Source organism: Hemitrygon akajei, chromosome 19 (assembly GCF_048418815.1).
Source record: "Hemitrygon akajei chromosome 19, sHemAka1.3, whole genome shotgun sequence".
NCBI lineage: Eukaryota > Metazoa > Chordata > Chondrichthyes > Myliobatiformes > Dasyatidae > Hemitrygon > Hemitrygon akajei.
This window is the reverse complement of record NC_133142.1, coordinates 10231677-10259628: the sequence shown is the minus strand read 5'-3', so window position 1 is coordinate 10259628 and position 27952 is coordinate 10231677. Positions and strand designations below refer to the sequence as shown.

Genomic DNA, 27952 nt, shown 5'->3' with positions numbered 1-27952 from the left:
GCTTGTTAGTTTTTATATTTGTGTATATCAACAACTCCACAGGCCTGACCTTTGGGAATATTCAACAGATTTCTGCACCATTTTTCTGCACTGCCTGCTTCTTCAGGTCCAGACCAACATTCAAAGTAACTTTATTATTAAAGTACATACACTGTATGTCACCGTATACATCCCTGAGATTAATTTTCTTGTGGGCATACTCAATAAATCTATAGAGTAATAACCATAACAAAATCAATGTAAGACTGTCCAACTTGGGATAAGTGAAGTTAAGTGACTTTGCTTCAAGAAATTGATGGTTGAGGGTAGTAACTGTCCCTGGCCCTGATAGTGTGCGTCCTGAGGCTCTTGTACCTTCTTCCTGATGGCAGCAGTGAGAAGAGAGCATGTCCTGGATGGTGTGGGTCCCTAATGATGGATGCTGATTTCCTCTGACAGTGTTCCATGTAGATGCGCTCAATAGTGGGGAGGACTTTACTGTGATGGACTGGGCCGTATCCACTACTATTTGTAGGATTTTCAGTTCAAGAGCATTGGTGTTTCCATACCAGGCAGTGATGCAGCCAGTCAATATACTCTCCACCACACATTCTTGAAGACAGCTGAAGGTTTAAGCGTCATGCTGATTCACTGCAAACTCCTAAGGAGTGCTTTTTTTTCTTAATTACATTTACGTACTGGGCCCAGGACAAGTCCTCCGAAATAATAATACCAAGTTTAATAATAATTTAAAGTCGTTGCCTCTCTCCAACTCTGATCGTCTAATGAGGACTTGCACATGGACCCTCTGGTTTCCTTCTCCTGAAGTCAATCATCAGCTCCTTGGTCTTGCTGACATTGAGTAAGACGTTGTTGTTGTCCATCCATTCTAGTTGGGCATCTCTCTGGAGGTTTCTTCATTTAAACTTCCATCCTCTAGACTTCATGATTATGAACTTCAGGAAGGTGAAGTCAGAAGACAGAACATACACCAGTCCTCATTGAGGGGTCAGCAGTGGAAAGGGTGAGCACTTTCAAGTTCCTGGGTGCCAACATCTCAGAAGATCTATCCTGGGCCCAACATTTGATGCAATTATGAAGAAGGCACATTAGTGGCTATACTCTATTAGGAGTTTGATGCAATTTAGTATGTCGCCAAAGTTTCTCGCAAATTTCTACGGGCGTACCATAGAGAGTGTTCTGACTGGTTGCATCTCAACCTGGCATGATGGTGCCAATGCACAGGATCAGAAAAAGAGGTTGTACACTCAGCAGGCTCCATCATGGGCACTAGCTTCTGCACCACTGAGGATATCTCAAAAGGTCTGCGTCAATGATTGTAAGATTGGAGTTCAATTCCAGCCGCTTCCTGTAAGGAGGTTATATGTCCTCACCATGACCATGTGGGCTTTCTCCCACATTTCAAAGACATTCATGCTAATAAGGATTAGTACATCATGGCCATGTTTTGTTGACGCCAGAAGCATAGTGACGTAAGTTTTCTCCAGCATATCCTCAGCCTGTGTTGGTCATTGACACAAAAAAAAACACATTTCACTGTATGTTTTAATGTGCATGAGAAAAATAAAGCTAATCTATAAACTTCAAAAATCTTTAAGAAGGTGGCATCCATCCTGGGAGACCCCCATTATCCAGGACATGCCCTCTTCTCATTACTACCATCAGGGAGGAGGTACAGGAGCCTGAGGAAACACACCCAATGTTGTAGGAACAACTTCTCCCATTCATCCATCAGATTTTTGCAAAGAGAGTAAAATAATGAGTTAGTGTTCTCCCACCCTGGGCATTCTCTCTTCCACCCCCTCCAATCAGACTGAAGATGCAAAACTCGGAAATCATGCATGAACAGGCTCAAAGACAGCTTCTGTTTCACTATTATAAGACTCTTGAATTGACTTCCTTTATGTTAAATAAGAATTTTTGAACTTGCAGTCTGCCACATCATGGACCTTGCACTCCATTGTCTCCCTGCATTGCACTTTATCAATAACCATAACACTTTATTCTACATTCTGTAATGGCTTTTCCTTGTACTACCTTAAAGTGGTTCTGTCGGGAAACGGTAGGTACAGATGGCTTGTAAGAGTAAGTTTTTCCTTGTATCTCAGTCCACGTGCAAACAATAAATCAGCAACAATACACCTTGGTGATGATTTCTGGTGGCAGGCATCAGTGGAAACATCCGTATCCTTTTGCAGAACACTTTGAACAGAGTGAAATGTCTCATGTTGCCTCACAGGGAAAACTAACCTCAAGCAGTAATTTTTAGGAAATGCCATCTACATGAACATAAAACATTACAGCCCCTTCGGCCCACAAGTTTGTGCTGACCTTTAAACCTACCGTAAGATCAACAACTTCCTTCCTATGTAGCCCTCTATTCTTCTATTAACCACATGCCTTTCTAAGAGTCTCATAAATGCTCCTAATATATCTGCCACTACCACCACTCCAGGCAGGGCATCCCGCTCACTGTGTGGAAGAAAAAAATTGATATCCGCACTATAGTTTCCTCCAATCACCTTCAAATTGTGTCCCCCTGTAATAATCATCTTAGCCCTGGGGAAAAAATCTCTGGCTATCCACTCTATCTATTTCTCTTATCATCTTGTACAACCCCATCAAGTTACCTCATTCTCCTTTTTCCAAAAACAAAAGCACTAGCTCACTCAGCCTATCTCCAGAAGACGTGGCACCTAGTCCAGGCAGCATCGTTTCCGCTCTGCACCCTCTCGAAAGCTTCCATATCCCTCTTATAATGAGGCGATCAACACTGAACACAATAGCCGCACAGAGAGACTTTTCAAGTTGATTAGAGCATGTGAGATGGAGCAGACATTTGATTAACACCTTGCTATCTTAAGGGATATTCTAACTTACTGCACAATATACTGGGATGCCTGCTATTGCTTTGAAAAAGAAGTTAACCTGTACACAACAACTTCCTGAAGGTCTTGTTTTTTTTAACCAACTGAAAAAAGACTACAAACTCAAAAACATATACGCTTTATTGTAGATCCATTTTGAGCAGTGAGCAAGGAAACAGAGACTTCAGGGTCACAGGTAAGAGTCAAGGAACTTCCTGTGCCTGAGCATGAATACATCGCTTTGACACATCCTCCTCTCCCTTAAAAGAAAATAAATGTCTTCAATAAATTTTAATGGCACGTGAAGTCTAATGACCCCCAGATGCATCAAGCAACGTTACTCTCGCTATTTGAATGGCAGACTTGTCTCTCACTCTGCCAGCGGTAAACTAGTCCATTCAGAGAGCCCAACTTGTTATACCAGTTCACTGCACCACAGATCATCTGCAAAGGTCTTTCTTTCAGCTGAATTCCAATGTGGCCACAGGTCTGCTCAGTATTTTATGTGGCTCTTCCTAATGTAGTGAAATGGCTGGGCAAATAATAACATAGGGAAGAACATCACAGGGCACAGATTTCCAATCAGAAGAACATTCCTCCATCCTCTGCCTCTGATTCCTAAGCCAATTCTGCATCACTTGTGCTTTAATCTTCTGGACCAAGAGTTGCCAACATGGGGTCCAGGGACCCCTCAGTTAATGGCAAAGCTCCATGGCATAAAAAAAGGTTGGGAATTTGGACCAACCCACCATGCAGGACCTTTTCAAATCCTTACTGAAATCCATATAGACAACATCTAGCACCCTGCCCTCATCTATCTTCTAAGCTACCTCAGGGGTTCCCATGCACAAAGCCCTGCTGACTATTTCTATCAATCCTTGCCTTTCCAAATTTACCTTAATCCCATCTCTAATCTTCTCTAGTAATTTTCTTCCTACTGATAGAAGACACCAAATTTTATTTATTTGGCTTATGGCAGCTGCCCTTCAGATAACGCTAGATAGCTTTCTTTCTTCTGAAACCTTACCCATTCCTAATGAAAATGGAAAAAAAAAATCTCTGTCAATGCCCCAGCGGTCTCCTCCCTTGATTCTGCTAGCATCTTAGGAGAGATCTCATTCGAATCTGGGGACTTATCCACCATTATGCTCTCCAAGATATCTAACATTTCCATTTTTACTACTGACATGCACCAGATAATTGTAGAACCCTCCTTGAACTCACTAACTTGCATGTCCTTCTGCTTGGTGAATAAAGACAAGAAATATTTATTTAGGATCTTGTGCACATCCTCTGGTGCTACAAGGTTACTTGGTATAAACTACAATGTTTATAATCTACAATGGGCTTTTCCAAGTGCCCTATCATCTCACATCCACCACCTCTGCACAGCTTATTGGATCACCCTGTTTATATTTCTGGGTGGCAGGATGGAGATATGCCCCTGCCAAAGGAGGTGTAAGGCACTCCTTCCCTCCACTAGCCTACAGGTCGCACTTGGGCAAGGTGTAGCTCCTGCTTAGCCCCACCCCCCCCCCCCCCCACCAATCAGTGTCATGTGAAGCAAAAGGAGCAGGTGATGGATGGTCTTATGAGCAGTTGGTGTATATCACAAGCCCTGGTTATGTGACCACCAATGCCAGGCAGACAATCTCTGAAGAGTATTCATAATGGCTGGGGTCACCCATCTTGTAAAGACACTGCCCAGAAGAAGGTAATGGCAAACCACTTCTGTAGAAAAACTTGCCAAGAATGATCATAGTCACTACACTATGATCGGCTATGTCATGTGATATGATGATGATGTTTATATTGCTTCCACTCATTTGCTGTGTTCTTCCTATTTCTTTGCATTAAACTACACTTGCCACATGTCAGCCCAGTTCACTAGTCTGTGTTGTCCTGAAGTCTCTCACTCCTGTGGATTACATCTCCAATCCTTGTTCCATCTGCAAAACTTGAATGTATGTCTCATGTGCATAATCACTAATCTGTAACTGGCCTCTTAAATCTCTACAAAATATTGTTCTGACTTACAAATTCTACAAAGTGTTTTACAAGACTACAAAGAAATTTCCTGACATCAGTTCTTGTAACTTTTAACATCCTTTTAATGCTGCTCTTAACCTATACCAAGAGTTAGATTCAGATTCACATTTAGATTTATTTTTTAATCGCACGTTGATCTAAACGTACAGTGAAATGCGCTATTTGCATTCTGAGGATTGGCTGAGGGCAGTCCTTAAGTTCTGCCGCACATTCTGATGCCAACATTGCAATTTCAGCAGAACAATATTCAGCCAACATACAACAAGCAACAACAGCAAAATGAACCCTTTTCCCCCTCTCTCCCCCCCCACCCCCACACAGACTGACCTCCAACCCCAGGTCAGGCAGTCTCCGGGCCTCCAACCCCAGGTCAGGCAGTCTCCCAGCCTCCAACCTCCAGACCATCACCCCAGACTTGCAGAGGTCTAAATTATTAAGTCATTTTCTTTTTAAGCACACAAACACGAGGAAATCTGCAGGTGCTGGAAATTCAAACAACACACAAAAATGCTGGTGGAACACAGCAGGCCAGGCAGCATCTAAAGGGAGAAGTACAGTTGACATCTCAGACTGAAACATCGACTGTACTTCTTCCTATTGATGCTGCCTGGCCTGCTGCGTTCCACCAGCATTTTGTGTGTGCTACTTCTTTTTAAGCAGAAGGTTTCAGTTTCATATACCAGTCCAGGAGCTTGAGTACTGATATTCGGCTGTTTCCCCAATGCAGTCATGGTGGCCAAGTTTGCAGACGAGACAAAGATAGGTGGAGAAGCTGGTAGTTTCTCAGAGACAAAAGGACTTGTGCAGGTTGGGGGAGTGAACAAAGAATTAGCAGATGGAGTATACGGCAGAGGGAAATGTGGAGATATACATTTAGATAGATAGATAGATAGATAGATAGATACTTTATTCATCCCCATGGGGAAATTCAACTTTTTTCCAATGTCCCATACACTTGTTGTAGCAAAACTAATTACATACAGTACTTAACTCAGTAAAAAAATATGATATGCATCTAAATCACTATCTCAAAAAGCATTAATAATAGCTTTTAAAAAGTTCTTAAGTCCTGGCGGTAGAATTGTAAAGCCTAATGGCATTGGGGAGTATTGACCTCTTCATCCTGTCTGAGGAGCATTGCATCGATAGTAACCTGTCGCTGAAACTGCTTCTCTGTCTCTGGATGGTGCTATGTAGAGGATGTTGGAAGGAAACAAAGTATACACTATTTTCTAAATGGGGAGAAAGTTCAGAAATCAGTGATACAAAGGGACTTGGAAGTCCTCATTTAGGATTCCTTCAAGGTTAACTTGCAGGTTGAACCAGCAGTAAAGAAAGTTAACATTCCGGTTGAGAGGACTAGGACATTAAATCAAGGTTTTATAAGACAATGGTCAGTCAGCATTTGAAATATTGTAAGTATTTTTGGGCTCAAGTTTCCTTAAGGCTGTTATAGCCAGAGGTGGTAGTGGGGATGAGCTCCCACTGTCTATTAAATGCTCCCAATGGTGTGTGTCTCTAACAGCCACTGACAACCAAGTCCAGTTCCTGGCCTTCATGTGCGGCTTAACTACTAATTCTGGTGGAACCATTTCTACTGACAGGAAAAGGGGAAAAGGCAGACTACTGGTGCCTTAAAACCAGTCTTTTTGGGCAGATGAGGCTTTTCAGCTCATCTAGGAGAAGGAAAACTCTGATCTCAAACCTCTGCTGCCTTGCGGCTATACCCACTCATAGGAAGGCTTCAGGAATAAACTCCAAGGGAAAAATCTGGAGCTGGAGTCCCTAAGGCAGTCTTACGTTGAGTTCAACGCCGGCAACTCCTGCAACACTATTGGTGCCAAACTGTATCAGTCTCTGATGTTCTTTTGGATTCATCAGCTGCTTGGCGAAGGGAAGCCTGCTGGATGGGCAACAGCTGGCTCTCCATATCGTGATGCCCTGGCCTGTGTATCACGTAGACAGGTAGGATGCAACATCCATGGTCAACCTTCCTTACATTGGGCTGTAAGGAAGGATGTGCAGGCCCTGGAGAGGGTGCAGAGGAGGTTTACAAGAATAATCACACGAATGAAAGGCTTAACATACAAGGAAAGGAATCTCATCAAAATCTACTGGATTGTGAAAGGCCAGGAATGAGTGGATGGGGAGAAACTATTTCCATTCCTAAGAGAGTCTAGGTTTTGATAGCATAGTCTCAGCACTAAAGGAAGTTTTTTAAAAAACTGAAATGAGGAGGAATTTCTTCAGCCAGACAGCAGGGAATCTGAAACTCATTGCCACAGGGGACTATGTAAGCAAGTCATTGTGAGTATTTAAGACAGAGGTTGATAAGTTCTTGACTGGTAAGTGGCTTAAGGGTTATAAGGAGAGGCAGAAGGATGGGGTGGAACACAAAACAGGCATGACGAAATGGTGCAACAGACACAATGGTCCAAATAGCTTAATTCTGCTTCTATGTCTTATGGTCTAATGCAGCCTTGGGAAAGTGCTCCACTCTTAGGTGTGATTTACTTCTGATAGGAACTCTAACTCAAATACTGCAAGCTCTCTCAGTTGGATATAAAGATACCAAATCACTATGTTGAAGACATCATCTTGTACAATGTTTATCACTTAACAAAAACTTGTAGGATAACTAACCCAGCAGTGTTGCTTCCTCTGGGAGTGTGGTCAACTGGCTGCCTAGTTTCCATCTGACAACAATGACAACGCTTCAAATGTTCACTTTATGATGCTATTCACTCCTGTTTAACCACTTTGTTTGATCTGCATCAGATTTTTCTCAAAGCTTATCAAGTCAGTGGACAACTGCAGCATCCATGCAGCAGCGTCAAAAACATTTGATCACAGCAGTCCACAGAGAGTTGTGGACACGGCTCAGCACATCATGGAAACGAGCCTCCCCTCCATGGACTCTTCGCTTCTCACAATCTCACTAAAGCAGTCAGCATAATCAAAAGCCCCACCCATCCCGGACATTCTCTCTTCTCCCTTCTTCCATCGAGCAGAAGATACAAAAACCCAAAAGCACATACCACCAGGCTCAAGGTTAGTTTCTATCCCGCTGTTATAAGACTATCGAATGGTTCCCTAGGATGATAAATTGGAATCTTGACCTCACAATCTACTTCATTATAATCTTGTACTTTGTTTACCTGCACTGCAGTCTCTCTGTAGTTGTTGCACTTCATTCTGAATGGTTAATGTTTTACCTTGTTCTACCTCAAAGCACGGTGCAATGATCTGATCTGTATGAACAGGAGGCAAGTCAAGCTTTTCACTGTATCTAGGTACATGTGACAATAATAAGCCAATTCCAGCTCCAGTTCCAATACCAATTTGATCATGGATGATCATAATCAAATTGGCATGCGTCATAGTGTGCACCATGATCAAATTGACGTAGATTGGAACTGAGAACAAAGCAAGCAAACTCTGTATGCTTCCAGTGTGATACTCCGAATGTTACCTCTCTTCAGTCTCGGAACCCACAAGAAAACATCTTGTAGAAATTGGTCTCTTTACTTGTAGAAATTGGTTCCTAGCCCTAGCTCAGTGAACCTTCCCTAATAAGACATGCTCTCTAATCCAGGCAGCACCCTGGTGAATCTGCTCTGTACAGCTTCCCTGCTGATTCTAAACCATGATCCCGTCACCAAACTCATTTCACTCCCACCACCCCTCCCCATCATCCAATCAACGTCCTCACACCTACAGCTCTCCCCCAGTGAAAAAAGTTCCAACCTGCTCCATCTCTTTCCATAACCCAGTTCCTCAAGTCCTGGCAACATCTTTGTAAATCTGCCACACACTCAAATGTAATGGCATTTTTCTTCTAGCAGAATGGCCAAAACTAAACACAATTCTTTGGTATGCTTTTTAAAATTGTAAGAATTGTACAATTCCTTCCATTCTTTCTTTCCTTCCTTCCCTTCCTTTCTTTTTTCTTTCTTCCTTCCTTTCTTTCTATCTTTTTTTCATTTCATCCCTCCTTTCTATCTTCTTTCCTTCCTTCTTTCCTACCTTTCTTCCTTTCTTCTTTTCTTTCTTTCTCTCTCACTGTGTCTTTCTTTCTTTCATCTTTCAACCAGGTAATTGGGTGTACTAAAGGTGGAAGTTGATAGATTCTTCATTCGTTAGGATGTGAGAGGTTATGGGGAGAAGGCAGGAGAATGGGGCTGAGAGGGAAATGAATCAGCCATGATGAAATGGTAGAGCAGGCTTAATGGGCCGAATGGCCCAATTCTGTTCCTATGTCTGATGGTATTATCTTTTTCCTCAACTCAAAATTTTTATGAAAGAGACTACGGATTCCCACAAAACCATCAGCAGTCTTCAGCATGGGAGGAGGAAGCTATGGTAGGAGATTGTCCCAGGGCCCTTTTCAGTCTACATTTATAGATCAAGAAAGGCTCGCAGTACATTTGATTTGAAGCAGTTGGTGCATCTGTTACTCCTTGCTCATACAAGGCTGGTTCCAGCAACAGCTGGAAATACAGTAAGCTTAGAGCCCAAACGTTATATCAAAGTTTTGAAGACACAGCTGCATCCTCTGGAGCCTGTTGTCTCACCAATTAGTGTCATACGATGTAGTTTGAGCAATCACATTCCACAATAATTTTCATTCCAAAGACATACCGTTGGAATGAAGCCAAACCATGAAACAATTGCTACAAGCACTTTTTCAAACTCAGCACAATATATCTCTCTTTTCACTGGAATTCCAGGTTGAAACCACGGGTGCTGAAAAATATTCCTGGCTTCTTCTAGATGGCCTGTACTGGTGGAGGACATTGCTACTGGTGCCAAGTTATTGCAGCATGTTGATACCCTAACCCCACCCTTTCTGTCTATTACACAACATACATTACATAGCATAGCACTGCATTCTTAGCAGCACGAAACCATAGTAGTTAACACATCACTTTACAGCAACAGGGATCAACTATCAAAGTTCAATTCCCACAATGGTCCGTAAGGAGTTTGTACGGTCTCCCCAGTAACAGATGCTCCAGTTTCCTCCTAATTCCAAAGATGTAGAGTGAGGGTTAGAAAGTTGTAGGCAAGCTACCTTGATGCCAGAAACTTGATGCCTCTTGTGGGCTGCCCAGTACAATCCTCGCTGATTCGACGACTCGAAACAAAGCATTTCACTGCATGTTTCGATATTTTGATGTACAGGTGACAAATAAAGCATCTTTAACTTTAGAGCGACAAACTCCGGAGGAACTCAGGCAGCATCTATGGAAATGAATAGCAGGCCAAGATCCTTCTTCAGGACTGAGAAGGAAGAGGGACATTCTTTAACTTGGTAACGAAGGGGTTCACAGCATGATAGTCATTGTCTGATTACTCTGAGACTAAAATTCTGAGAATTTTGTTTTTGAGGCAGATTGCATGAAATGAAGAAAATTCAGACGGTTTATCTGTTATTCCTCAGCTCTATAGAGAGGTGGTGAAAGTACACAGCTCTGATCAATCGAGGGTTATACTTGATGAGTTCCAGATTTTTATTTAAATTCTTAGCATTTTTGATTCCATTATGGAAATCCTTTTTCCTCCATCTTCCTGGCTGATGGTGCTGTCCAAGTAGGTAATTGCTTGTAGTTGTACGTAATTGTTTCCTGAATATCCACACTCCCCACATCTTCCCACCACCTCAACAATGATAGAGTTTTTCTTAACCTTGCCTATCACCCCGTAAGCCTCCACATCAAACATATCATCCTCCACTGTCTCCAAAGAGATTCTACCATCAAACATTTCTTTATCTACCCCCCTCCTCGCTTTCCACAGAAATTGCTCCCTCTGTGATTCTTTGTCCATTCGTCCCTCCCCACTAATCTCCCTCCTGGCACTTGTCCCTGCAATAAGTCAAAGTGCTACACCTGCCCATTCACTTCCAAACTCACCTCCATTCAGGGCCCCAAGCAGTCCTTCCAGGTGAGGCAACAGTTTACCTGCGAATCTATAGTGTCCAGTACTCGTGATATGGCCTCCTCTACATTGGTGAGACCCATCACAAACCGGGGTCCACTTTATCGAGCATCTCTGCTCCATCAGCCAAAAACAGAGCTTACCAGTGGCCAAATATTTTAATTCCCATTCCCATTCCCATTCCAATATGTTGGTCTATGACCTCCTCTTGTGCCAAGATGAGGTCACCCTCAAGGTGGAGGAGCAACACCTTATATTCCATCTGGGTAGCCTCCAACATGATGGCATCAATATTGATTTCTCCTTCTAATGAAAAAAATTCCCTCCCCCTCCCATCTTCTTCTATCGGCCACTGTTACCTCTTACCTCTTCTCTTCTGCCTACCACCTCCCCTGGATCCCCTCCTTCCCTTTCTCCTGGGGTCCATTCTCCTCTCCTATCAGATTCCTTCCTCTCCAGCCCTTTACCTTTCCTACACACACCTGACTTCACCTATCACCCTCCCTTTCTAGTCCTAAAGAAGGGCCTCAGCCCGAAAAGTCAAATGTTTATTCATTTCCATAAATGCTGCCTGACCTGCTGAGTTCCTCCAGCATTTTGCATGAGTTGCTCTGGATTTCCACCATGTTTGTGTAATTGCTTCTATAGCAGAAAAAAAAATGGAAATTCTTTATAAGCAACAGTATACAAAGTGCCGGTGGAAATCAGTGAGTCAGACAGCATCTTTGGAGGGAAATCAGCAGCTGAGATTTCAGCTCAAGACCCTTCATCCAGAATCGCTTGACCCAAAACACTGACTATTCATTTCCATCCTCAGATGCTGCCTGATCTGCTGAGTCCCTCCAGCAATTTGGGTGTTGACCCGGATTTCTAGCTTAGGCCTTGCTTACTTACTGCCCATTATGCTGCTGGTGTTTAGGGCAGTAAAGAATGTCCTCCATCTCTGGTGGTGTTCAGGGCTTCCTTCATCAATCCAGTAGCTTCTTCTTGGTTTTCACTACGGTCAGCCATGTAAGTCCTGGGTTGAGACTCAGGAATACCGTCACGCTCAGATGTAGAAGAATTCTTCACTGCTGTTTCTGTCAGCAGTTTTGTTTTACCAGTCAGTGTTGTTAGCCCTAAACTAAACACCTGAACCTGGAGGACCAATGGACCACTTTTAGTCTGGCCTCTACCCTTCGACCTGTTTGGCTTGGAACCAAGAGCCAAAGCATAAAGCCCTGACTCCAGCCAACATGCGATACTGAGGCATGCAGGCTTCCAAACTCCACGACAAGGTTGTGGTCCTTGTGGAGGAGCTTAGACCATAAACCATAAGAAATGCATACATAACTAAGCCTTTTGGTCCATTGAGTCTGCTCCGCTGTTCTAACACCGTTGATTTATGACAGAGGGCTTCCATTCACCTTCAGAAAATGGCACAGCCTTGTCCTCTGCTAGTTGCAGAAAGTCTTCTCAAAGTTGCAGAAGATCATGGAATGTTCCCTGTCCCATTGTGAGCTTTGTTCCACAATGTGTTACTGAGTGAAGGTCTGGTCAGTGCAGCTTCGCTCCTTATGAGAAATGACTACTACCGAAGATCCAAACCAGCTGGGCCAGGTCAACCGCTCACAGCTACCGTTGTGCAGGAGGTGCAGAACCCTGAAGTCCCGAACTATCGGGTACAGGAGCAAACAAGAGAAAATCTGCAGATGCTGGAAATCTGAGCATCACACACAAAATGCTGGAGGAACTCAGCAGCGAGGCAGCATCTATGGAAAAAAAATACAGTCGACATTTCAGGCCGAGACCCTTCAGCAGAATCTTCAAAGGGTTTCGGCCCAAAACATCAACTGTATTTTTTTCCATAGATGCTACCTGGCCTGCAGGGTACAACAGCAATTACTTTCCTTCAATCATTCAGTTCTTGAACTGTGAATTAAAACCCTAATCACTACAGTTTAGCAAAACTTTGAACTGAAATGGACTTCTTTTGTCCGAATTGTTTTTTTCTTGTGAACAGTCGTGTAGTGGTTAGAACAGTGCTTTACAGAACTAGCAGTATGGGTTCAATTCCCACCACTGCCTGTATATTCTCCCCATAACTGCGTGGATTTCGGCCGAGTGCTCCGGTTTCCTCGCGCAGTCCAAAGACAAATATATATTGCTCGGGTGTCTAAGACTTTTGTACAGTACTGTATTTGTCAACAAGGAGCAGAGAGTAAATTTGTAAATCTGGCAGCAGCAAAGGATTTTGGGAATAGCGAGGGTCAAACATCACAGGAGGAGGTGGCAGAGAAGGAGTGCCAGGAGTGGGAATGGCACAGGTGCAGACACACCCAGGCCTAAGATACCCAGCATGGTCATCTGTCTCCAAATAATTGGTTTATTGATCATCATAGAATGTCTCTCTGGTGCTTTCCGATCCCTCCCCTCTCCCTTCCCCATTATCCAAATGTAATTCCCCTCTCCCTGCCTGCTTCCCACTCTCAGTCCACAATAGAGACCCATATCAGAATCAGGCTTATCATCACTCACCAATATCATGACATTTTGCAGTAGGGTGCAAAATATAAATTACTACAGTATTGTGCAAAAGTCTTAGGTACCCTAGATATAAATAAGTGCCTAAGACTTTCGCAGAGATCTGGATAGACAATGGATTGCATTTGTGTGACTGTTAGACACTACACCGTGCTTAGAGAAAACAGTCTTTTAAATAGCAGCAGTTTTGTGTGTTTGTGTTAAAGAAGCAGTCATTTCTGTCACTGATCGTTAGTGAGAAATAAGCAATAAAACAATTCAGAACTGTCCTCTCACTGCACTTTCATGCATTCAGGCTTGGAGATGCATTGATTATAGGAGTTCGGATGTAATGTTAAAATTGTACAAGGCATTGGTAAGGCCAAATTTGGAATATTGTGTACAGTTCTGGTCGCTGAATTATAGGAAAGATGTCAACAAAATTGAGAGAGTACAGAGAAGATTTACTAGAATGTTACCTGGGTTTCAGCATCTAAGTTACAGAGAAAGGTTGAACAAGTTAGGTCTTTATTCTTTGGAGTGTAGAAGGTTGAGGGGGGACTTGATAGAGGTATTTAAAACTAGGAGGGGATAGATAGAGTTGACGTGGATAGGCTTTTTCCATTGAGGGTAGGGGAGATTCAAACAAGAGGACATGAGTTGAGAGTTAGGGGGCAAAAGTTTAGGGGTAACACAAGGGGGAACTTCTTTACTCAGAGAGTGGTAGCTGTGTGGAACGAGCGTCCAGTAGAAGTGGTAGAGGCAGGTTCAATATTGTAAAATTGGATAGGTATATGGACAGGAAAGGAACGGAGGGTTATGGGCTGAGTGCAGGTTGGTGGGACTAGGTGAGAGTAAGCGTTCGGCACGAACTAGAAGGGCCGAGATGGCCTGTTACCGTGTTGTAATTGTTATATGGTTATGGTTATATGCCAGAAACAGTCGGGATTGAAAATGAAACAATTTCTCTTCTTCAACAGGTTAGAAACCACAAAGAATGTGAAGGTACCGGCAATCATTTTGAATGTTACCTTTGGTCCCCGCCCGACATTCAGCTCTCACCTGTGGCTACAAGTAGCTATTTTGTATGCAATAGCAGGTACAACACTTCAACAGGTGGACTAGACCAGGTGAGGGTAGCCGGCGGGTCCCACACCTCGATGAAATAGGGTCATGCCTGCCCTGACGTGTGAAGTCAGCTCCAGCGGACTGGGCGGACGAGATCAACAGTGAGATCCGACAGACAGGAAAGGGGTTCTGCAACGTCGAGAGCGAAGGGCGTGACGAGGCACAGAATCCATCACGCTCATCCACTGCAACCTGGGATGACCACTCATCCCACTGGACCTGGACTTCCGAGGTCGAGAGACTGGGACTGCCCCAGTGCAAAAGCTTTTCCATTTAAAAAAAATCCCCCCCCCAACAGGTTTCCTGTCATCAACGGATAGGACGGACAACCACCAGCAGTATTGGTAGTGTTCTTCTTTGTTCTGTATTTTGTTTAAATTCATCCTTTGTTATTCAGTTAACAGACGTTAGGGCTTTCTAACTATTTCCATGAAAGTTTGGCTAATTAGAGCAGCTACTTAATTGAGCCAAAATGTATTGGTCCTAATGTATCCCAATTAACCAGAATTCATTGTATATATACAGTATATAAATTACTGAGAACATTAGTCATAGAGTTCTTGAAAGTAAATCTGCAGATTTGAAATCAGTTCAGAGTTGAGGTGAGTGAAGTTTGCAGATCTCTCCCTTCAGCTTGTATAGTATACAAGCAATGCCAGACAGGCTGCTCATTTTCTACAACTTTGACCTGAATTTCATTACTTTTACCTGTTCCTCTTTCTGACAGACCTCGTTAATGTAACATCCAGATTATTACTTCACCAGCCAATCGCCAAGGTAATCCTGACCTCACCCTGTCAGAGATAGCCCCTCTATCCCACCATCCCATTACCACTCTCTCTGCAGCTTCAGACCAACCTGTTCACTCGCTGATAGAAAAGCAGGAAAAGCTGGCAATATTCAGCCGGTTGGCCGGCGTCTGTTTGGAAGAGGAACAATTTACAGTCCGGGCCAAAGAGCTTTCAGCAGGACAAATCTTCAACAGAAATGTTAGCCTCAGTTGGCAGCAGTCTACCATCACTGCAGGATTTCCATGTACCCAGGACAAAGGAACGGGCAAGAAAAATCATTGCAGACACTACCGACTCTGCAAGTCGAAACTGCCTTCTCCAAGCCTTCCTTCTGGAAAGTGCTAAGAAACTATTAAAACAAAAACTTCACACCACCTTAAAAGATTCTGCACCCCAGGCAGTTAAACTGATCAACCATTCCAGTTAGACTCATCACCCCACCCACCCCTCAGTCACTGCACTGTCAACACTTCAAACCATTTTTACCATGCTGTTTAAATTGTGAATACTTTCTGATATTTATATATTTATGTACATTTTATTCCATATCCATACTTCAACCTAAAGTCATAGAGTTATAGCAAAATACAGCACAGAAACAGGCCTTTCGGCCCATCTAGTTTTGCCAAGCCATTTAAACTGCCTACTCTCGTCGATCTGCACCCAGACCATAGCCCTCTATAACCCTGCTGTCTATGTACCTATACAAACTTCTCTTAGCTTTTTTTAAATATAATTCTTTATTCTTTTTAATTGTTGAATGTTGTGTGCTTGTTGCATATCGCGCCCTGACCAACACACCACGTCAAATCTCTAATGCACATAAACGTATATTGTGAATTAAGTTAATCCTTGAACTTTTCCGTAGACTAGGGATTCCCAATCTGGGATCCATGGACCCCTCAGTTAATGGTAAGGGTCCACGGCATAAAATAGATTGGGAACCCCTGCCAGAGATGCTACTGAGTGTTGTCAGCATTTTCTGTGTTTTTTTTATTTTTGGCATCTGCAGTTTCTTTTAATTTTTACATTCTCCTTTTCAGGCAACCTGATGTTCTGACTCTAAATGCTTCCTTCTTCAGGTTACTTGTTGTTCATTACAACATCTTGCCTTTTGACTCAGCAGGTGCCCTGTTTGTTCTGATTGGATCCACGTGTCAATGCTGCAGTTTGTCACAGGTAAGAACAGACAGACCCACAGGCGGCTGGAATCCTCTGCCACGGTTGCTGGGTTATGAATATAACTTTGTTTGTCCACAGTGTTTAACCTTCCAGTTCAGCCCACTGTACTTTCTCACTCTCTAAACTCCTGCGACTTTTGTGTCGAGAACCTTTGTCTTCAGGGCTCGTTTGATTTCAAAAGGCACTCCGCGTGCTGAGTGAAACCCATTCCTTTCATAGCCGGGAGTCTTTGCTATTCTGTTTATATGTTGGTGCCAGTCTGTCCCAATTCTTTCTGACCCTTTGTCTGCATTTCCCTCCACCTCATCAAGATCCAAATTTGCCTGAAGCTCAGTCTTAACTGCAGAATAAAGGCTTCCATGGAAGCAAAGAAAGATGCGGCATAGGAGCAGACCCTTCAGCCCGCCAAGTCTGTGCTGACCATCAACCATATTCACACCAGGGGTTCCCAACCTTTGTTATGTCATGGACCCCTACCACTAACCAAAGGGTACTTGGACCCCAGATTGGGAAACTCTGTTTATACTAATCCTACAATAATCCCAATTTTAAAAATTCTCCCCACGTTCTCATCAGCTCCCCCCCCCCCCCGATTCCATCAAAGGTAATATATTTAAAGATTAGCTCTACTTGTCAAATGTAGATTGAAACATAGAGTGAAATGTGTCATTTGCATCAATGACCAACGCAGTCTGATGACGTGCAATGGGCAGCAGCCTGCAGGTGTTACCATGCTTCTGTAGTAACCCTAACTTGTACATCTTTGGAATGTGGGAGGAAACCAGAGCACTGGAAGGAAACCCACACAGTCATGGGCAGAACGTACAAACACCTTACAGACAGCGGCGGGAATTGAAACCGGGCTGTTGGCAGTGTAACCCATTACGCTAACCTCAATGCTACACACCTACACTTACCTAAATGCACCTACCTGCCAGGGACAATTAACCTACCAAACTTCATGTCTTTAGGGAGTGGGAGGAAAGCACATGATCAGAGGCAGAACATGCAAACTCCATTCAGAGAACTTCTAAGGCCAGGATCCAAATGGGGTCACTGGTAATGTGAGGCAATACCTCTACTAGCTGTGCCACTGTGGCAACTGTAAGTGGAACATAGAACAGTACAGCATAGGACAAGCCCTTCAGCCCACAATGTTGTACCAAACTAATTGAACTAATGATATCTAATTAAACTAATTCTTTCTGCCTGCACAATCCATAGCCCTCCGTTCCCAGGAGAGGGAAACAAAATGGGCAGCCAGTACAGAGAACCCCAGTGGCCATTCCCCTCAATAATACTTTGGATACTGTTGCGGGGGTAACCTATCTGCTCTCCGGCACTGAGTCTGGTGCTGTGACTCAGAATGGAAGGGGGAAGTAGTGATAGGAGATTCCATAGTTAAAGGAGTAGAAATGAAATTCTGTGGATGTGATAGAGACAACTGGACGGTGTGTTGCCTCCCAGATGCCAGGGTCAGGGTTGTTTCAGATTGGGTCCATCACACTTGGAAGTGGGAAGGTGAGCAGCCAGAAGTCTTGGTATATATTGGCACCAATGGCACAGGTAGGAACAGGGAGGAGCTCCTGAAGAGAGAACATTGTAAGCATGAAAGTAAGCATGCGGGTACAGCGGGCAGTGAAGAAAGCTAATGGCATGTTGGCCTTCATAACAAGGGGAGTTGAGTATAGGAGCAAAGAGGTCCTTCTGCAGTTGTACAGGGCCCTGGTGTGACCACACCTGGAGTATTGTGTTCAGTTTTGGTCTCCAAATTTGAGGAAGGACATTCTTGCTATTGAGGGAGTGCAGTGTAGGTTTACGAGGTTGATTCCCGGGATGGCGGGACTGTCATATGTTGAAAGATTGGAGCGACTGGGCTTGTACACTCTGGAATTTAGAAGGATGAGAGGGGATCTGATTGAAACATACAAGATTATTAAGGGATTGGACACGCTGGAGGCAGGAAACATGTTCCCGATGTTGGGGGAGTCCAGAACCAGAGGCCACAGTTTAAGAATAAGGGGTAGGCCATTTAGAACAGAGTTGAGGAAAAACTTTTTCACCCAGAGAGCTGTGGATCTATGGAATGCTCTGCCTCAGAAGGCAGTGGAGGTCAATTCTCAGGATGCTTTCAAGAAAGAGTTAGATAGAGCTCTTAAAGATAGCGGAGTCAAGGGATATGGGGAGAAGGCGGGAACGGGGTACTGATTGTGGATGATCAGCCATGATCACATTGAATGGTGGTGCTGGCTCGAAGGGCCGAGTGGCCTACTCCCACACCTATTGTCTATTGTCTATAGGGAGTTAGGTAGCAAGCTGAAAAGCTGGACCTGAAGGGTGAGAGTAGGAATAGGATTATCTGGCAGATGAATGCATGGCTGAGGAACTGGTGCAGAGAAAGGGCTTCATTTTTATGGATCATTGGGGTCTTTTCTGGGAAAGGTATGACCTGTTCAAAAGGGGCGAGTTACACCTGAACTTGAGAGGGACCAATCTCCTTCAGGGCAGGTTTACTAGAATTGTTGGCAAAGGTTTTAACTAATTTGGCAGGGGGATGGGAAACTGATTGATAGGGCTGAGCATGAGACAGTTGGTATACAAGCAGAGGCTGAATGTAGTGAGACTGTTAAGAAAGACAGGCAGATGAAAGGGCAAAATCGCAGTCAGTAGGAAGAGGTTGTAGTGTAAAGGGGGATGAAGTCAAAAAGGATAACAGATACAGGACTGATGGTGTTATATTTGAATGCACACGGTATACCGAATAAGATAGATGATCTTACAGCACAGTTAGGGATTGGCAGGCATGGTGATGTGGGCCTCATTGAGTCATTGCTGAAGGAAGATTATATTTGGGAGCTTAACTTACAAGAACACACATTGTGTCGAAAGGACAGGCAGGTAAGCAGAGGAGATGGTGGGGCTCTGTTGATAAAAAATGAAATCAAATCCTTAGAAAGAGGTGACATACATCTAAAGATGTAGAATCATTGAGAGTAGAGTTATGAAACTGCAAGTGTGAAAAGACCCTGATGGGAGATATATACAGGTATATACAGTAGCCAGGATATGGGCTACAAATTGCAATGTCTTTTCGACATAGGAGATAGAAAAAGCATGTCAAAAGGACCATGCAATGATAATCATGGGGGGATTTCAATAGGCAGGTACTTCAGGAAAATCAGGTTGGTGCTGGATCCCAAGACAGAAAATTTGTAGAATGCAAATGAGTTGGCTTTCTAGAGCAGCTTTTGATTGAGCCCACTAGGGGAAAGACAATTTTGGATTGAGCGTTGTGCAGTGAACTGGATTTGATTAGGGACTTTAAGGTAAAGGAACTCGTAGGAGACAGTGATCATAATATGATAGAATTCACCCTGCCATCTGAGAAGGAGAAGCTAGAGTCAACTACATCAGGACTACAGTGGAGAAAAATGCATTACAGAGGCATAAGACAGGAGTTTGCAAAGTTGATTGGAAGGGAACACTAGTGGGGTTGATGGCAGAGCAGCAATGGCTGGAGTTTCTGGGAGCAAATCAGAAGATACCTCCTAAAGGAGAAGTTTTCTAAAGGCAGGATGATTTAATATGGCTGACAAGGGAAGTCAAAGGCAACACGAAAGCTAAAGAGAGGGCAAATAATAAAGCAAAAAATGAGTGGGAAGCTTTTAAAAAACAACAGGAGGCAACTGAAAAAGCCATAAGGAGGAAAAAGATGAAACATGAAGGTAAGCTAGTCAATAATATCAAAGAGAAGACCAACGTTTGTTCAACTATATAAAGAGCAGAAGAGAGCAAGAGTAATGTTGGACGGCTGGAAAATGACACTGGAGTTGTAGTAATGGGTGACAAGGAAAGGGTCGCTGAATTAAATAAGTATTTTGTATCAGTCTTCACTGTGGAAGACACTCGCAAGTATTCCAGAATGTAAGAGTGTCATGGAGCAGAAGTGAGTGCAGTGAATATTACTAGGGAGAAGGTGCTTGGGAAGCTGAAAGGTCTGAAGGTAAATAAGTCACCATGGACTACGCCCCAGGGTTGAAAGAGGTAGCTAAAGAGATTGTAAAAGCATTAGTTATGATCTTTCAAGAGTCACTAAATTTGGACATGGTTCCAGAGGACTGTAAAATTGCAAATGTCACTCCACTCCTCAAGAAGAAAGGAAATTATAGGCCAGTTAGCCTGACCTCAGTGGTTGGGAAGATGGAGTTGATTGCCAAGGATAAGATTTTGGCACTCTCTGCAGCTTCGTACTTTCCTGTTCGTATCCACCATCTAGGCCACGCCATATTCTCACAGCTACCATCAAACAGGAGGCACAGAAGCCTGAAGTCCCACACTACCAGGTTCAAGAACAGATACTTCACTTCAAAATTTTGGCTCTTGAAACAACCTGCATAACCCTGATTACTGCAGTTCACAACGCTATGATCACTTTACACTAAAATAGAAATTCTTTGATCTAATTGTGCTCTTTCTTGTAAAAATTGTGTATAATTTGTGTTTAATTATATTTTTCTTTTAAATGCTACTTATCTGATTTTATCTGCCTGTGATGTTGCTGCAAGTAAGTTTTTCATTGCACCTGTGCACACATATATTTGTGCATATGACACTAAGCTTGGCTTTGAATTTTTTGACACAGGGCCACAAAATTTTATATTTTTAGTTTATTTAGAGATACAGTAACCAGCCTTTCCGGTGTAATGAGCACGCCCCTGCCTAATTGCATCCAGGTGACCAGTTAACCTATTAACCCATACATCTTTGGAACGTGGGAGGAAACCAGAGCACCCAGAGGAACCTCATGCAGTCACAGAGAGAATGTTCCAAGTTCTTAGAGGCAGAGGCGGATCTGAACCCGTGTTCCTGGCAGTGTAATCACAACGTAATGTTTGCCGCCCCTAAAGAGATGTATGGAGACGTTAGGATGGGCACCAATGCCAAATCACGGAAATGTCTTTAAGTGACAATAGAAAAGAGTTTGGAGAAGTTCAAAGTGCAAAGGCAACATCTTGATAAACCTCTTCTGTACCCTTTCTAAAGCCCCTATATTCCTCCTATAATATGGCAACCAGAACTACACGCAATACTCCAGATGTGGCCTCGCTAGAGTTTAATAAAGTGTAATTTAACTTCTTTGAACTCAGTGCCTCGATTGGTGGTGTTGCAGGTTGGAGAACGGAGAGAGCAAGAGTTTATCATTGTTATGGAAGAGCTAGCATGCAATACTTAATTTACTGAGTAAATGTGTGAATGGAACTAGTAATTCTGGTAATAGTAATCCTTTTAATACTGGCTGTACAGTGTATCCATTTAAATTTGTGCATCCTTAATGTGGCAAGATGTTGTGAGATGTTTCATAGGAGTGTTAGCAAAGAGGGATTTCAGAGAGATATGGTACTACAAAACGGAAGTGGCCCCTTCGACCCATCTAGTCCATGCCTACCTGATCTTCTGCCTAGACTCATCTAGCTGCATCCGGACCATAGCCCTCCATACCCCTCTTATCCATATACCTATCCAAATTTCTCATAAATGTTGCAATCGAACCTACATCTACCACTTCTGCAGATCGTTCAAACTCAAACCACCCTCTGAGGGAATCAGTTCCCCCTCAGGTTTCCTTAAAAATTTAACCTTTCACCCTAAACCTATGATGAATAGTTCTACTCTCACCCACTCTGAGGGGTACACAGCCTGTTTGCATTCACCCTATCTCTATCCCTCAGATGTCCCTTCATTCTCCCACACGCCAGGGAATGAAGTCCTAATCTGTTCAACCTGTCCTTATATCTCAGGTTCAAAAGTCTCAGCAACATCTATGCAACTATTCACTGCACTCTTTCAAGCTTCTTCATATCTTTCCTGTAGGTAGGTGACTGGAACTGCGCACGATACTCTAAATTTGGCCTCACTGATGTCTCATATAATTTCAACTTAACTTCCCAGTTCCTGTGCTCAATGTACAATAAGCTGGGAGGAACTCAGCAGGTCGGACAGCATCCGTGGAAACGTTGACTGCTCGCATCCACGGACGCTGCCCGACCTGCTGAGTTCCTCCAGCGTGTTGTACGTGTTGCTTTGACCCCAGCATCTGCCGTGTACTTTGTGTTCCCGTGCTCGATGGACTGCTTTATAAAAGCCAATATGCCTAATGCACTCTTAATGACGTTATCTACCTGTGATGACATTTTCAAGAAATTCTCACTTCCCTTGCAGTCATGCTTAAAGACCCACTAACCACCAAGTTAGCTTGCTTCGCTCTTAAGAGTGATATCTTTATTATAGTAAATATATTATATGCAACCACGTGACAATTCTACAAGTTTTGCCAAGCTCATCAGTGCAGTAGCTATGAGAATAGAACAGCAAACCAAATGCCATAAACTTCAGTCCAACTATGTTAAAGTGAGACTGAATATTCCAAGATTTCGCAATCCAGTATTATGAATGTCAACCGGTTTGCTGTCATAAACACAAGAGATGATGGAAATCCTGAGCAACACAGACAAAATTCTGGAGGAATTCAGAAGGGCAGACAGCATCTATGGATTGAATAAACAGCCGATCAGGTCCTAAGCAGCCTCACCAGCATCCAGGCCATCTTCAAGCAGTGATGCTTCGAAAAATGGGCATCCCATCATTAAGGATCCATCACTCAAGACATGCCCTCTTCTCATTGTTACCATCAGGAAGGAGGTACAGAAGCCTGAAGGCACACACTCAGTGATTCAGGAACAGCTTGTCCCCCTCTGCCATCCGATTTCTGAATGGGCATTGAATCCATAAACACTACCTCACTATTTTTCAAATTTCATTTACACACTACTTATTGAATTTAACTATATATATATATACTGTAATTCATGTTTTTTTCTCTCTATAATGGATTGCATTGTACTGCTGCTGCAAAGACAACAAATTTCACAACATATGCCGAAGATATTAAACCTGATTCTGTTTCTTATTCTGACTAACCTACTGAGTTCCTCAAGTATATTGTGTGACTTACCTGCAGCTCATTCTGGTCCAGCATCAACATCACTACAGTGTAATTCTGTAAATTTAAGCTAGCAAATATTATCACCAATATCCTGAAAACATATTGCATTCTAACACACAATAGGCTCTCTGGCAGATGGAGCTCATTAGCCGTGGTTGGCAGCTCATCTAGGAGAAGGAAAACTCTGATCTCAAACTTCCGCTGCCTTGCGGCTATACCCTCTCATGGGGAAGGCTTTTGGAGTAAACCCTGAGGGGAATTCCAGAGCTGGAGTCCCTAAGGCAGTCCTAAATCAAATTCAACGCTGACTGGCAACTCCTGCAACGCCACTGGTGCCAAACTGTATCAGTCTCTGCTGTTCCTTTGGATTTATCAACGGCGTGAGGCAGGGGGACGAGCCTGCTGTATGTACAGCAGCTTGCTCCCCATGTCGTACTGCCCTGTCTTGCGATTCGACTTTGGGCACAGCATTCACGCTCGACCCCGACCAATGTAAGGCCTCAAAATTAGGCTCTCGAGCAGCGAAGCCATCCGGGGTGAAGTTAAATCACATTACATGGGGGTAGCAAAGAAGTGGAATAAGAGGAATTCAGAAACAGATCAGCCGTAAACGAATTACATGGTAAATGAGCTGACTTGGCCTCTTCCCGTTCCCATGGCCAAATGTCAGCAAGTCATGTGCATTTCCAAACAAATTTTCATCGCCTCAATGGTATTTTCAATTTAACACCATATCAAATAATATCTTTTCATCTCAAGCTCATCAGGCACTGGCAATTGAGGAAGAAAAAGTTTGGCAAGCAGTGTTTGATACAGATGGTGGTTCAGTCATTCCAGAGTTGCATGGTGCATGCCAACTCTTGTGGAACATATTCTGCTGTACAGATAGCTCTACTTCAGTGCTCAGGGAATGCAGATGTTATGTTCGAGGCCATTATTAACTATTAGACAGCAATTAGCAATCAATCACATTTTGCCCAGACTAGGGACGGGTGGAAGATTTCCTTCTCTGAAGAACTAATTACCGGTATGTTTCTCCAATAATCCAGTAGTTTCAGGATGCAAGATGTTTAATTCCAGGTTTTCGGCTTAAATTTACCTCGGCCAACATATTGAATTCTTTAACACATCAGCAGGCTACTTATTCAGTTCTGGTCACCTCATTATAGGAAGGATGTGGAAGCTATCGAGAGGGTGCAGAGGAGATTTATTATGATGGTGCCTGGATGGGAAACAGTTTCTTGCCTCAGGCCGTAAGATTACTGAACCCAAGTCTCACCACATATGAAGTGCCAGTAGCATTATACTGTTCACTTTTTAACTTGTATTATAAATTAATTTTATTTATTTGTGGTAGTATTATTTATGTGTTGTGTATGAGTTATATGTACTGTGTTGTGTACTTTGGTCCAGAGGAACTTTGTTTTGTGTACATGTATACAGATAAATGACAATAAACTTGAATTTGGACATGAAGTTGATTAGATGACCTGTCTTATGAGGAAAGGTCGAGCAAGCTAGGTTTATTAGCTTTGGAGTGAAGGAGGATGAGAGGTCCACGTACAAAATGCCAGAGGGACTGAGGAAGTCAGGAAGTCAGTGGGGAATGAACAATCCATGTTTTGGGCCAAGATCCTTCCTCAGGACTGGAAAGGAAGAGGACAGGGAGACAGAATAAGAAGGTGGGAGGGAGGGGAAGGAGTACTTGCTGGCAGGTGGTAGGTGAGACTAGATGAGGGGGCAGGTGGGTGGGTGGGGAGGAAGATGAAATAAGAAGCTGGGAAGTAATAGGTGGAAAAGGTAAATGGCAGAAGAAGAAGGAAGTTCAAAGTTTGAAGTAAATTTTATTTTCAAAGTACATATACTGTACATCACTATATACTACCCTGAGATTCAGTTCCCTGCAGACATACTCAGCAAATCTATAGAATAGTATCTATAACAGGATCAATGCAAGATCAACCAGAGTGCAGAAGACAACAAACTGTGCAAGTATAAATATAAATAAATAGCAAAAACTAACAAGATGGTGAAATAACAAGATGAAAGAGTCCTTAAAGTGAGATTATTGGTTGTGGGAACATCTCAATGGATGAGCAGGTGAGTGTAGTAAACCCCTTTATTTGAGAGTAAATTTAATGCCTCTGATATTAAATTGAACCATTGACCTTATGGAGAGACATGAATACAATGAACAATACACAGTCCTCCATCCAGCGAAAGGGAGATAAAACCTTAAGAGCATAAATTTAAGGTGAGAGGTGAAAGATTTAAAGGGGACCTGAGGGGCAACTTCTTCATCCAGCAGATGTTGCCCATATGGATTGAGCTGCCAGAGGAAGTGGTTGAGGCAGGTACAATGCATAATTTAAAAGACATTTGGATAAGGATGGAAGAGGTTTAGAGGAATCAGGGCCAAAGATGTGCAAATGGGTCTAGTTTGGTGGGTACTATCATTAGCATGGATTAGATGGGCCAAAGGGCCTGTATTTTCAATGACTCATTCATTGGGTTGATCTAGGAGGTTATGACACATAAGATCCAAATTGTGTTGGAAAGCAGAATCCAAAATTGGCTTGGTGACAGAGGGCAGAGTGTTTTGGCTGAAGGTTATTTTCCTGACTGGAAGTCTGTGGCCAGTGGTGTCCTGCAAGAGTGGTGCTGAGACTACTGTTCAAGACACAAGAGACTGCATGTGCTGGAATCTGGAGAAAAATAAAGTGGAAGAAAATGGACATTTGGGAGGGAGCCCTTCTTCTCAACTTCCCACAAATGCTGCTTGACCCACTGAGCTCCTCCAGCAGCCTTTTTGTTTCTTTCTGCAAGGACTATTGTCAGGGTGCAGGGAGCAGATCCATTTCTACCAAAGGAGGTGTAAGGTGCTCCTTCCCTCCACTAGCCTAGATCATCCTTGGACAAGATGTAGTACCCGCCCCCCTCCCACCGGATCAGGGTCACATGAAGCCATGGGAGCAGGTAATGGATGGTCAGATGAGCAGCTGGTGCATATCACAAGTCCTGGTTATGCGACCACTAAGACCAGGCACTGTCCAGAAGAAGGCAATGGCAAAACACTTCTGTAGAAAAGTTTACCAAGAACGTTCATGGTCATGGAAAGACCATGATCACACATGTCATACGACGTCACATAATGAACAAACGCATATAGCTAAACCCCACGTTACAGCGGTTTGGTACTGCAAGTTCACAAATCACAACCAAAACCTCTGAGATACAGAGTAAAAAGCCACTCTCACAAAACTTATGTGTTAACATTTCTTGCACGGTGGATAAGGTTTACAGGAAATTCATGATACCAGCAGTTTTCTGGGAATTGACCCTGCTGTAACACACAATGATCTGGATGAGAAGGTAGATGAATGGATTATTAATTTTTCTCACAACACAAGAAGTGGTAGTGTACTAGACTGAGAAGAAGGCTGTGACAAGATACAGAGGGACATAAATCATTGGTATAGTTGGACAGAACAGTGGCAGGTGGAGCTTAATCCTGACAAGCATGAGGTAATGCATTTCGGGATGTAAAATTATCAGAACACATGTAATAGCTGGCAGGGACCTCAGCAGTTATAATATTTATTACTACTCTTCATCCTCCAGTTTAATTTGATGCATATGCTCCAGTCCTACCATTTTCTACAATGATTGGAACTTAATTAAAAGTTGGTCAAAAGTTGTCTGCTCAGCCAGCTTGGTGCATTAAAGGCGCTGGATGCCAGGAGCCCTGTTGATCTTTTTGATATTGAAAAATCATATGATATGTTATGGAGGGAGGGTCTTCTGATTAAATATGGGCATTAGGAGTGGGAGGAAGGCTTTGTAATTTTTTTCTGAATTTTCTGAATTTCTTATTTGGACGGTCTATGCAGGTAAGGGTACGAAAGGTATATCCAGGTTTCTATGAGACAGAGAATGGGACTCCACAAGGCAGCATTTGTAGTCTTTATTGTTTAATATTATGATTAATGATATTTTCTCCAAGATAGGCACGGGGGAGGACAAATCACTTTTTACAGATGATGGAGCTTTATGGATCAGAAAAAAAGATTTCAATTTAACTGTATATAGGATGCAATTAGCAATTAATAAGGTTGAACAGTGGGCAGATAAATGGGGTTTTAAGCTTTCAGTAGCTGAAACACAAGTCATATGTTTTACAAAGAGGATCAATAGACCTGCACTCCATTTGAAATTGTGTAGTCAGACTCTAGAAGAACTGTCGGCCGTAAGATTTCTTGGTATGTGGCTGGATAGTAAACTGACATGGAAGCACCATATCAGTAAGATTAGTGACTAATGTAAAGGGGAATTAAATATCCTTGGGTGTCTATGTGGGTATTCTTGGGGAGCTACACAAAAATCTCTGTTGACTTTATATATTTGTTTAATTAGATTGGTACCTGTTTATGGCTGTTCGGCTTATGGGTCAGCTTCATCGTCGAATTTAAAATGTTTGGATGTGATACAAG

General features: G+C 43.0%; 1 long non-coding RNA gene across 1 annotated transcript in view; it reads right to left on the bottom strand.

Moving 5' to 3' along the window:
• The window catches only part of LOC140742097 (uncharacterized), a 38854-nt gene extending 15316 nt beyond the window's left edge, over positions 1-23538 (bottom strand). The window contains exon 1 of the long non-coding RNA XR_012102212.1: positions 23472-23538. This is a non-coding gene — a long non-coding RNA (uncharacterized lncRNA). The remainder of the gene's footprint in view (positions 1-23471) is intronic.
• Between the last annotated feature and the right edge of the window lie 4414 nt (positions 23539-27952).